Source organism: Pelodiscus sinensis, chromosome 10, assembly GCF_049634645.1.
Source record: "Pelodiscus sinensis isolate JC-2024 chromosome 10, ASM4963464v1, whole genome shotgun sequence".
In the NCBI taxonomy this organism is placed as follows: Eukaryota; Metazoa; Chordata; order Testudines; family Trionychidae; genus Pelodiscus; species Pelodiscus sinensis.
This window is the reverse complement of record NC_134720.1, coordinates 15,775,294-15,788,075: the sequence shown is the minus strand read 5'-3', so window position 1 is coordinate 15,788,075 and position 12,782 is coordinate 15,775,294.

The window sequence follows — 12,782 nt, the reverse complement described above, 5'->3', positions numbered from 1 at the left end:
GCCACTGCCCCACTCCCCAGGAGCAACACCCTCTGTAATCCTGGCCACCATAGGTGGGATAGAACAAACCCTCCCAGGGAGGGGACTTTCACCACCTCCCCCCCCTTTTACCTAGGGCAGCCCATCCCCTCCTTGCACTGCCCCCTCCTGGCACAGTGGCCGGAGATTGCCATACCTGCATGAGCACTGCTCCAACGGTGGATCTCCCCATGCTGAACTGGTTCCCCACGGATTGGTAGCTATCTGGCATTGAGAGCTTGGAGAGCTTCCAGAGGGAGATGGCCACACGCTTCTCGAGGGGAATGGCAGGTCTCATGTGTGTGTCCCATTACTGCAGAGCAGGGGCGAGCCACTTGTAGAGCTCGAGGAAGGTGTCCTTCTTCATCCTAAAGTTCTGGGTCTATTGTTGGTCTCCCCAGCACTCCAGGATGATGTGGTCCCACCAGTCGCTGCTGGTGTCCAGACGCCAAATGCGGCGGGGCACACTGGGGTCCAGGAGCTGTAGCTGCTCCTCCACGTACCCCCAGGAGAAACCAGAAGACGGCCTGGGGGTTGGGCTGCAGAAGATGCTGCAAGGCAGCCTGCAGAAACTGCTGCCAGGCTTGCAGCAACACATCCAAAAGAAGCACAAGAGTGCCCAGGGGCAGCTCTGGCTCCATGCTGCAGAGTGCTGTGGTGTCCTGAGTGAGGGCAACCAGAGCACACAGACAAAAAAATGCTTTGCTGTCCCTCAGTGAGGTAGGCAAGCAAGCATGGAAACCTGAGAACTTGCTGTCCGGGGGGGGGGGGGGGGGGGTCCCTTTAACCACAGGCCTCAGATAACCTCAGGCAGCAGCCACACAAAGTAACTCCTGACCTGTTGCCCTGCCAGAAGTGGTTTCAGCTGCCCTTAAATGCAATTCAGCGTCCAATCAGTGTGGACGTGCTATTTTGAAATAGCAAAACGCTATTTTGAATTAACTATTTTGAAATTAGATATTTCAAAACAACACTGTAGTGTGGACGTACCCTTAGGTATCATAGGTTTGCTCTATTTAATGATGTCACCCTCCTTCTTTCTTCATCCTGTTTGTCCGTTTGACCACTATATATTACTATTATGTTTCTGGTGCAGAAACTGTCTTCGTTGTATAGGGACTAACACAATGGGGGGGGGGGGGCTCTATCTTTAATTGAGGTTCATAGGTACTACTATAATATACATAAAAGATTCAGGGTTTCCTATAGGCCAGATTTACTTTCCTGGGGCTCTGAAGTTAATAGATTTTATGGACCCCCTTAGGCTCTGGGGTAGGGACAGATATGAGGGGTTCAGTGTGTGGGACAGGGCTGCCAGTGAGTGGGATAGTGATGGGGTGCAGGATCTGGGAGGGAGGTGGGGTGCAGAAGCTGGCTGGGAGTAGGGTGTCAGGCTAGGTGGAGGAATCAGGAGCAAGGGAGGGTGCAGTGTGTGGCCAGGAGGGAGGATGCAAGAGCAATGGAAGATGCAGGAGCAGGGTGCAGATAAGGTGTCTGGCCAGGAGGGAGGGTGCAGGCACAAGAGAGGGTGTCGGACAAGCTGGGGGTGCAGTGTCTTGGTGGGGGAAGGGGAGTGAATGAGGGGGATTGAGGTTTGTGGGTCTGGGCATGATGGGGGATACTTACCTGGCTTCATGCCCCCTTGCAGCAACTGCCACAACCACGCCGTCCCGGACTGGTCCTGGAGGCCAGAGGCACCTCTGAGGAGCCTTAGCCCCAGCACTGCCTCCTCCCACTGAAGCCTAACCTGCTGCCAGGGAAGAGGGAGGGCTCCAGCGTCTGTGTGGGAATGGAGGGGCGTGGCCGAGTTCCTGCCGCCTGTGCCACTGAAAATTGGCTCGCGTGCCACTTGTGGCACATGTGCCATAGGTTGCCGACCTCTGAACTAGATATGAATGCTGTGCAGTCAATTTTTGCTGAGAAAGGTCCTGATCCTACCAAAAGTTCCACGTGGAGCCATGTTGAGTTTAGTGGGACACCGTGTGTGTGGGAATTCATTCATGCAGAGGTCTTTGCAGGATTGAAGCCATAGGCTCACTGGGCCTGATCTTTACTTTTTGCCGGAGTAATGCAAAGGGTTCTTAGTGTACTGTAAATGAAAATCTGGGCCTCAGAAATCTTCCAAGCAACACTCTGTTTTTTTATTTTTTTCACTGTGTACCAAGCAAAGTAGAAATAGAGATCCTCACACAAAAAAACCTACCTGGTTGTTTTCTTTTGAACAGTGATTGATCAAGAACGGGACTTTGCAGGTATTATATTACAGGTTTGCCCAGAGCTTAGACAAAATTGGGGTCCCACTTTGCAAGGTGGTGTACAAACATAAAATAAAAGAACGGCTAATTTCATTAGGAATAAGATGTGAAAAAATATAATTTTTTCTGTACCCTTTGACCTTTGTGTAAGTGATGTAAAGACAGGACTGAGTCCATAAATGGATTGGGATGTTGAGTTATTTTTCTACTCTACTTTTGTTTCTATTGTGAATATTAATGATTTTGGAATAAAAAGACATGGTTTTGTTTTTATTTGTAACTAATATTTTTAAATGTTCATGACTAATAGTTTCATTTGTTCTGAAATTCTTTTACCAGCAATACTGTAATTCATACATTTTAAATTGTTTGCACACACAAGATTAGTGCAACTAATATTTTTAAACCAAGCAAAAAACCCAAATGTTCAGTTAATTCATTTAAATAAGAGAGAATTTCAAAGCTCTCTATATTTCATTCTCAGAAAAGCAGGCATCTCTGCAGCCACCCACATTACAGATGCCATCTTAAAACAGCCCTTAGCTAGTGACTTTCAGTTTTCTGATATTTGCAACATTTGCCTTTTTTAAAACAAATTAAAATCCTCCTCAATGTCACTGATCCTATTAAAAATCCTATACGTCAAATATTTTTGAACAGTGATAGACTATTTGGCAGTAAAATTATATATGTGTGTGTGTGTATGTGTGTAAAGAAGGTATTGTAGGTAGAACTGGTGGTTAGTAACTAAAAATTTCAATCCTTGTCCATTAGGAACAATTAGATCCATCCAATTTGATGGTTCATAAAAAATATCAAATGAACCATACAACCCAGTAAACCTTGTTGTACATTGGGAATTTGCCCTGATGAATACAACTAGCCAGCTACTATTGTACTATTGGTGCAGTCCACATATGTAGACAAGGAAAGCTTTGATTTGTATCAGTGTCAGGAATGAAATCAGGGTAAACACCAGTGATCCCTGTAAGCTGAGCGCTTGGGTGGCCACCCAGGAGAGAGTCAAATTCTGCCCAGCTGTTTAACAGAGCACTACCAGCAGCATGTGTTTCTATTGGTGGTGCACAATCTGCACATGCCTTAGTGCACAGAACAAAATTTATTCTGCACGTAGTAGGACAAATTAGAGGGAACACTGGTCTGCCCCAGTGTTACAAACTGCTGCTTTCCTTCTGTACACTAGGGCTGCACCAGTGCACCTCTTCCTGTGCTTGGACCTTGATTGTTGGAATTAGGGTAAATTCTCAATGTAGGCAAGGCTTGAGATATTCTTTCCCTTTTCTAAACACAGTTTTGCATACTAATAGGATTTGTCATACTTCAGTAATTACTGTTTAAGTAAAATAGACTGGGGGACTTAGGGGATTTCCTTGCTTCTAACTCCTCTACCTCCTCCCCCTTCCCCCCCGCGCCCCCCCCGCCCCCGATAACTTATCCCGTGACGGTTGAATGCTATCCTTGGTTCAGAAAGATACTTCCAAGGAGCAAATGTTTTGCAGGTATTTTTAGCATATTTGTTGGATTAAAAAACACTACCAGATTCCACTTCCAGGAGCTTATCCAATGTGCCAACTCTCTCATGTGCAAACTCTACCTAAAATTAAATGTCAACAGTTCAGTAACAATTCTTATTTTTGATCATCTTAGGAAAACTATTTGCTTTGCATCAAAATTTGTCATATCAGAATCTTTACTAAAAACGAGCTGAAAAGGGACGTTTCATCCTTTTAAATAGGATGAATTAGTCACCATCTGCTTGTATCAGGGAGGAAGTGAGTATGCTGAATCAGTATGTATTGCACTGCATCCTGGCCTGTGACCCAGACAATTCAACCCCACACAGTCAGAAAAAAATGGGATTGCTCATTCTCATGCTAACACCACTAAACATACAGGCTGTGTCTAGACTGGCAAGTTTTTCTGGAAAATCATCTGCTTTTCTGGAAAAACTTGCCAGCTGTCTACACTGGCCGCTTGAATTTCCAGAAAAGCACTGACGATCTCATGTAAAATCATCAGTGCTTTTCCGGAAAAACTATGCTGCTCCTGTTTGGGCAAAAGTCTTTTTCCGAAAGACTTTTGCGCAAAGGGCCAGTGTAGACAGCATAGTACTGTTTTCCGCTTAGTACTGTTTTTCATGAAAAAGGTGATCGGGGTTTTTTTGCGGAAAACCGCATCTAGATTGGCCACGGACGCTTTTCCGCAAAAAGTGCTTTTGCGGAAAAGCATCCTGCCAATCTAGACGCACTTTTCCGAAAATGCTTTTAACGGAAAACGTTTCCGTTAAAAGCATTTTCGGAAATTCATGCCAGTGTAGATGTAGCCACAGAGTTGTATTTACAATGGTGCACACAAAGTAAGTGGCCATTGCTACCTATATATTTTGCATTACATATCTGAAGTGTTAATATGACATGAAAACAAAGGATTTGGAATTTCAGTTGACAGGTATGTGGAAGATAGCTACATCTATTGTATTATGTCCATTTATTTGTATTCAGCTTTAAAATAATTACAGGCACACATTCTTTGCAAAGACTGCAGGAGTAGCTGGAGAGGAAGCAAGACTTTGAAGCATGATTGCTCATCAGCCAGCAAGTGGGCAGGGCTTTGTTGGAAGTGGCCCCCAAGCTGGTTCCTTTTAGTGGCTGGAGAGCAGCCACAGTGCCCTCAGGCAGATGGGCCCTGATGAAAGACGCACCCCCCACTCCCTTTTCTCCCAATGGCATCTACAAATTCAAGCCATGACTGAGACTCAAGGTTCAGGTTCCTATTATAATGAATATAGAAAACCCCTCTGAATTTCAAGCAGTTTTGGACAAGTTTCTGGAAACTTACTTAAAGTTTCAGATGTTCAAACAGATAAGAAAAGTTTCTAAAAGTAAATAAACATTGAAATGCATTGGAACAGTGTTTCTCAACCTTTTTTTTTTATAAAGTAGCCCTTTAAAAACATTATAAGTACCCCCAGCTCCCCTGCTCTACCCAATGCCCTCCCCTCCCCCTGGCCTCCCGCACTCTAACCCAGTGCCTCTCCCCTCCCCCAGAGCCAGGTACCCCCAGCCTCCCCCGCTCTAACCCAATGCCCCTCCCCTCACCCAGAGCCAGGCACCCCCAGCCTCCCCCGCTCTAACCCAATGCTCCTCCCCTCCCACAGAGCCAGGCACCAGATGTATGGTAGCCATACCTTTGAAGTGCCCGCTCCAGCTGCCTGGTCCTGCCTCGGCTGCTTGTCTACAGGGAGCAAGTGGCACGCAAGCGCCAGGCTCATCGCTTGGGGCTGTGGGCTCCCACCCCAGCCCAGCGCCCCCCTAGCATGGCGCCCGGGAGCAACTGCCCCCCCCGCCCTCCTTGCTACACCACTGATGTGCAGGGGGATGTCTTTTGGAGCAAAGCTCATTGTGCCTCTTCACTGCCTTTTAGCTCCTCTCCGCAGCGCCATGGGGAAGGGGCGATGGGGATGCGTTGTACTGAGCTGCTGGTGGGGGTGGGGATAATGCGCATCTCCAAGTTCAGCCGCTTCCCCACTGGAGTACCCCAGGGAGGCTGCTGGAGAGGAAACAAACTAGGAGAGGCGGCTGTGGAAGTGATTTTTTTTCTCCCCACCCAAACCAGCCCCTCAACTTGGAACTGCCCTGGGTCTCACCAGAGTCACCACCACCACAGCCACACACTTTTCCCACCATCACTGGGGCACGTGCACAGAGCAGCTGTAAACGTCCAGGCGCGTGGCTCCAAACATTCAATTTGACAGGCACATGCCACTGCTCCCTCCCCGATCTCTTTTTCAGGGAAAAATCCAGGACATTTTTTGCCAAATTTCGCTTGTATTGACGTACCCCCCAGACTTCTCTCCCAGGATGAGAAACACTGCATTGGAACAATGTTATTGTGTAAAATGATCTCTCTGTGAAGATGTTAGAGGAGGAATGGCCCCAGGGTTAGTGTGATCATGTGGCAGGGGAATGGGAAAGGGTAGTTCGGAAGGGGCTAAGAGGAGGGATAGTTTTCAATACCTTGAGATGATCCTAAGGAACATTTTCCACAAATTTGGTAATTCCCTCTTAGCCTGAATGTCAGTCAGTACAGACACATTAGCGTCACCAGGCGACCAACTGAGGTAGGAGTGCAGGCAAGTTAAAACAGGGTCTGACTCATGTGGAAACAGGCCTAGGCTAGAGCAAGAACAGAGGCGATGGGCATATTCCCAGCAAGATAATGATGTAGAGCAGACTACACAGAGGCTGTCTAGACTGGCCAGTTTTTCCAGAAAATCAGCTGCTTTTCCGGAAAAACTTGCCAGCTGTCTACACTGTCCGCTTGAATTTCCGCAAAAGCACTGATGATCTCATGTAAGATTGTCAGTGTTCTTGCGGAAATACTATGCTGCTCCCGTTCGGGCAAAAGTCCTTTTGCGCAAAACTTTTGCACAAAAGGGCCAGTGTAGACAGCTCAGCTTTGTTTTCCGCAAAAAAGCCCCGATCGTGAAAATGGCGATCGGGGCTTTTTTGCGGAAAAGCGCGTCTAGATTGGCACAGATGCTTTTCCGCAAAAAGTGCTTTTGCGGAAAAGCGTCCGTGCCAATCTAGACACTGTTCCGAAAATGCTTTTTACGGAAAACTTTTCCATTAAAAGCATTTCTGGAAAATCATGCCAGTCTAGACATAGCCAGAGTGTTTCCTTCGGAGCCTGTATGCCTGGCTTGGAATCACCTGGGTTCACATCTGGTTTGGCTGAACCCTGGTTGCATAGCATGGGGCCTACCATAAGGCTTGCCAGTACTTATCTTTGATAACTCATCACACTTTCTGGTTCAAGGATGACTCATCAGGCTTAAGGAAGATGAGATACAGAGGTAATTCAGGTTTAGACAGGTTTGGGATCAGAGGCATACAAGACTACAAAAGAGTCACATACTGTGTTTCACAGCTTAGCATACATGCTAATCCCTAAGAGCTTATCTGTGAGCTAATGTGAACAATTAATTCTCTCTTTTGCTGGGGTTGAGAAAATTGTCTAAAGATTGTTTTTAATTGCCATACCAGATTTATTTTCTACTAATTTTATTATCTGCATAGTAATCTTAACCTTAACTCTGAATCTCATCGGAAAAAGTGGGTTTTGCCCACGAAAGCTCATTGCGCTATATATATATATTTGTTAGTCTCTAAGGCCACAGGACTACTCATTGTTTTTTTTAACTCTGAATGGTACTTCAAGCTGGCCTCCCACTGTTTTCCTGCAGTTCTGCAAGTTAAAAAAACCTATGAGAACATGGCCAGATTCTATATGCTAGGTTTACATCTGTGTGAGTAACTCCAGTGACTTCGAAGACATTTCTGAGGGCCAGATAGTTGTGGACACAACTTGATGTCATTCATGGCATAATTACCTAACATGCCTTTGCAGTTATTTGTACCCCCAAAAAGCCAGGTGCTATGTGGGAGGATGTTTATAAAACTCAGGAACTAAATATTCTAAAAAAGGAAAGTAATATATTATTTAAGTATGGGGTATAGGAGACTCTTCCGGATTCTGCTGGAGCTACATCTTTTGCTAATTCTTGGAGAATTTTTCTTTGTAACCTTAGAAACTTTAGTTTTCACTCCCATAAGAAAGTCATTCCAAATGTTAATTTACTTTGTATTGGTGTATTTAATATCAAATCAAGCTATTAGAAATAAGATCCTGTTCTTCATTTCAGATGTGAAATTTAGTAGGCTGTTATAGCAAAGTACATAAGGAATGTATGCTGCATCTCTCATCAGATGCCCTTCTCTGTCCAGAATTATAGTCCTTCTTGGTTGGGGAAGGTTGAAAAGCTGTCCTGACATTTATTCTGACAATGTTCTGCAGCTTATAATGTTAGGAGTCTGTTAGCTATGTCAGAATTGCTAGGCTTGTCTAACAGAATCAGATGTGCATTGTTATTCTTGCTGAACATGTCTTGTTTTTAAAGGGTTAAAAAAGGGTAAATTAGTAACTTCCATTGAAAAATCATACACTGCTGTAAGAGTGTGAAAGGTGCACCAGGCATTCACTGCCCCCTGCCAGAAAACTACTTGCCTTGGTACATCTTAGGCCAGGTCTACACTAGACCTGGAAGGTTTAAGGTATGCAACTCCAGCTATGTAAAATATGTAAATAGAGATGGCTTATCTTGGCACTGTTTTCACAGAGGGAGGCCAATGGGAGCAAACACATCCATTGGCTTTCCTTAGTCCTTATGATTGCCAGGAATACCAGTACCAGCCAGAGCTGCCCTCAGCATTCGATTTAGTGGATCTTAAGTAGACCCAATATATCGAATGCCAGAAAATCAATCTCCGGCATGGAAAGTATAGATGTGGCCTTAGCTCTAGGAAGTGTCCTTTTAAGGAGAAAGGCGGTAAGTTTGGACCTCCAAAAGTTACCTAGAAAGGCCTCCCAGGGTCAATTGCTGATGGAACTAGTGACATTTGGTCCTCCAGCTGTTAGAAGGGCTGGGAGAAGACAGAGAGACCAACCAGAGACCAGCAAACCAGATAAAAAGGTTTGGCTGCTTTTATCAAATGGCAGTTCTGGGTAAAGCCAAAAGCATAGGAAGCCAGGTCTAGTCAAAGACTGAGTACACTTTGCATTTAGGTAGGTGAGAGACTTTTGATTTATTTTGTGAACTGTAAAGACCAAATGGGCAGTCCTGAGTTAGATGTTACTGGACTCCTGAAAATTGGGTGAGAACGTGACAAAGGAATGAAGCAGTATTTTGTTAATAGTTATGTTTTACATGAAGCTGCATGGTCTGGTGAAATGCCCAGTGGACTTGGAGTCAGGAGCTATGTGTTCTTGTCACAGTTCTGACACTGAGCATCTGTGTGAACCTGGGCATGTCATTTCACCTTCCTGAGCCTCTGTTTCCACTCCTGCCTGTTGTGTCTTTCTGTTACAGCTCTTCAGGGCAGAAATTGTCTCTTATTGGGTGCATCTAGACTGGCAAGTTTTTGCGCAAAAACTTGCGTAATGTACAAAATCAGTGCTTCTTGCGCAAATACATTCATGCTCCCGCTCAGGGATAAGCCCTCTTGTGCAAGAATACTTGCGCAAGAGGGCCAGTGTAGACAGGCACCTTAATTTTTTGCGCAAGAAAGCCCAATGGCTAAAATGGCCATCGGAGCTTTCTTGCGCAAAAGCGCATCTAGATTGGCACGGATGCTTTTGTGCAAAAGCACTTTTTGAGCAAAAGCATCCTTGCCAATCTAGACGCTCTTTTGCGGAAATACTTTTAACGGAAAAACTTTTCCGTTAAAAGTATTTCTGCAAAATCATGCCAGTCTAGACGTAGTCATTATGTTTGTACAGTGCCTAGCACCATAGCCTATTATCTCAGCTGGGGCCTTTTTCATTACTATAATAATAATATTTTAAGACCAGTCACTGGAGAATATATCCACAATATATGGTTTATATAGCTTCTCCTGGTAGTCTGTGATATTTCTGGAATAGCATTCAGGGGATTAATAAAGTTTATGTCAAGCCATTATCCTCTACTGATGGAAAAGCACCATATCACAGCATGATGGCATTATTATTATTAGGAGCAGTAGTTTGGTCCAGGCCCAGGTGGTAGTGATGGAGAGTCTGTCTCTGTTGCATAGTTAACCCAGGCCTTTACCTGACTTTTAGCCCAAGCCTCCCTACTGTGCACACAGAAATATTTCTGAGGCAGATTTGGAGAGGCTGTAAGCCTGAGCTAGCTTACCTGGTGGAGGGTTTGTGGATTAGAACATGAGTTCTGGTTTAACTTGGACTGCACCAAAATTCCCTCAAATCTTTTCCATCCATGTGTGGAATAAATTATGTGCACCAAGGCCTGTGCAAATATGCACCGCCAATAGAAACACAAATCTTAGCTGTGGGCACGCAGCTTACAGGGAACGCTAGCCTGGACCCTGTCCTCTTCACAGTAAGATGCAGGTGAAACCATGCAGATGCTGTTATTCCTCCAATGCCATTTCCACAGTTCCTGCCCAAAGCACAGACAAGTTCCCACAACTGACTGGGAAAGAATCTCTGGGTACATCTACTTAGCACAAGCAACAGAGCCGGGGTCAAATGATGTGGGCTTTTGCTGCTGTGGAACTACAAATAGCCTGTGTAGATGCTTGGGCTCTGAAACCCAGTGCAGAGGAAGAGGGGTTTGCTGGGTAGAAATATCCCAGGGTGTCATCACAAAAAATGATGTGATACACCCCCAGACATACATGAGTGCAGAAATCATGACAACACAGTAATGCTGCTGGGTTTTCATGTGGGGATGCTTCTGTCTGGGCTAGGCTAAGCAAGTGCTCAGTCCTATTTGCCTACTGCTCAGATGCACTGTGCTGTGAAAACATATCCTCAAAATTATCACCATCTGCTGATTGCTTAAAGGCACAGGTGGCATCTTAGTGGTGAGATTTCCACATTAGCATCGTTACTGATACTTACTGGTGCTCTTGTTCTCCGTCTCAGAGAAGGCTAAGGATGGGGTGGGTGCAGTGCATGAATGCTCTGTGATTTCACATCCCTCCAGGTTAGGGTATAGCTAGCTCAAACCTGTGACCCCTCTTCTCTTTTGGCTGGACAGGGGCTGAGTCTTCATGGTTGACCGTCTTTCACTTTTTGTGCTCAATAAAAATGTGTTAAAGGCTATGTCTAGTCTGCCGGGAAAAGTTGGAAAAAGATACACAAAGTGCGAACCGCAATTTGCGTATCTTTTTCCACTTTTTTTCTGAAAAAGGCTTTTCTGAAATTTGGCCCATCTAAAAAAGTCCTCTTTCAGAACATCCCTTATTCCTCTTACCAAGAGGAATATAGGGATGCCGAAAGAACACGTCCCCTTTTTGGGAAACTGTTCTGCAGTCTAGACATAGCCCAAAATAAAGTCATTCAGATACAGGACTCAGTTAACTAACCTCCCTGTAATTTTTCTGTGAATTTTTTTTAAAAGCCCCCCTGCTCGCTGTTATGTGTGGAAACAGAAGGGAATCAGCCCTTGTGGAGAACAGATGGTGTCAAAAGAAATTTGAACAGTTTTCCCTTAGGGCAATCCAGAAACAGACACAATGACACAGGACAGGCTGACAGCATGTCTGGTGTAAGGAGCTGTACAGTTCCTGGACTGTAGGGACCCGGCATGGCAGTCAACATTTGCCTTTGGCAGGTCCCATGATGCCTTTAAAAGAGCACACACGTCCTAATCTTTTGGAGGTGGGGTAAATCCTGTGCCTGCCTCCAATCTCAAAAATGAAGAATTACAAAGAGAAACACAGCCAGCTCAAACTTAGGGCAGGGGGCTCTCTGTGCAGACATTTCTAGAACACAAAAATGTATGAACTTCTACTGTATGAAACAGGTTCTCAGAGGCTGATCCGAAGTCTATGACAGTGAAAAGAAAGACCCCACAATTTTTAGTTCGCTTTAGATCAAGCACTCAATGCTCAATCCTTTTAGAGGTATTTTTAAATCTGTTATTTTTTAACACACTGGGGTTTTTGTTGGGTGGACGTGAAATTTTCAAAAACCACAAACTGTCATTTCAGCTCAAAACAGAACAATTGTAATGGTAATGCCTGACTAGATATGATAGTATGAGTGAAAAACTCCTGAACCCTTCCATATTTTCTCCCTTTTGGACAAAAATTGTTTGAACATGTGTACATAATATTCTGATATGACTGGACAAAACATGCTTTAAAGAGCTGTTTTAAGAAATAACTCTATAAATATCTTGGGTGAAATCCTGGCTGCACCAAAGTCAATGGCAAGATTCCCATTGACTTCAGTAGGGCCAATATTTCACCTCAAATATAATTCCTGTCTTAGTTCAACACTGCTAATGACGGGAAGTGATGATGATAATAACTGACATTTATGCAGGGCCTTATAAACAACTTGCCCATAGTGCAGCACAAGCTACTCACAGTGATTACAGATAGAACATGCACATGTAGCAGAGACATCTAGGGAGTAAAGACTTTGATGGTGCCTATACTAAGAGCACTGAGATTCTGATCCGGCACCATCAGAGTCGATTAGAACTTTGCCATTAACTTGAGTGAGTCCCACTTTTAGCTCCTGAAGAATGATGCCTAAGTCAGTGGCAAACTGGACACTTAAATGCCAAAAATTCTAGCATCCAAATTTTAAAAGGGGTGTTACAGTGATTCCTAGCTCTTACCAGTAGATCTCCAGAATGCATTATGAAGGATGTCAATAACTTTATCCCTGTTTTACAGAGAGGGAAACTGAGGCACTGACAGGTGACATGACTTGTTCAAACTCACACAGGAAGCCAGTGGCAGAGCCAGGAATTAGACCCCAGGTCTCCTAAGGCTCAATTCAGTCCTCTATCCACTAAGCCAGTGTTTCTCAACCAGCGGTATGAGTACCCTCAGGGGTACTTGAAAGAAGTCTGGGGGGGTACGTCAACACAACTGAAATTTGTAGAACACTGAATTTTTGTTTTAA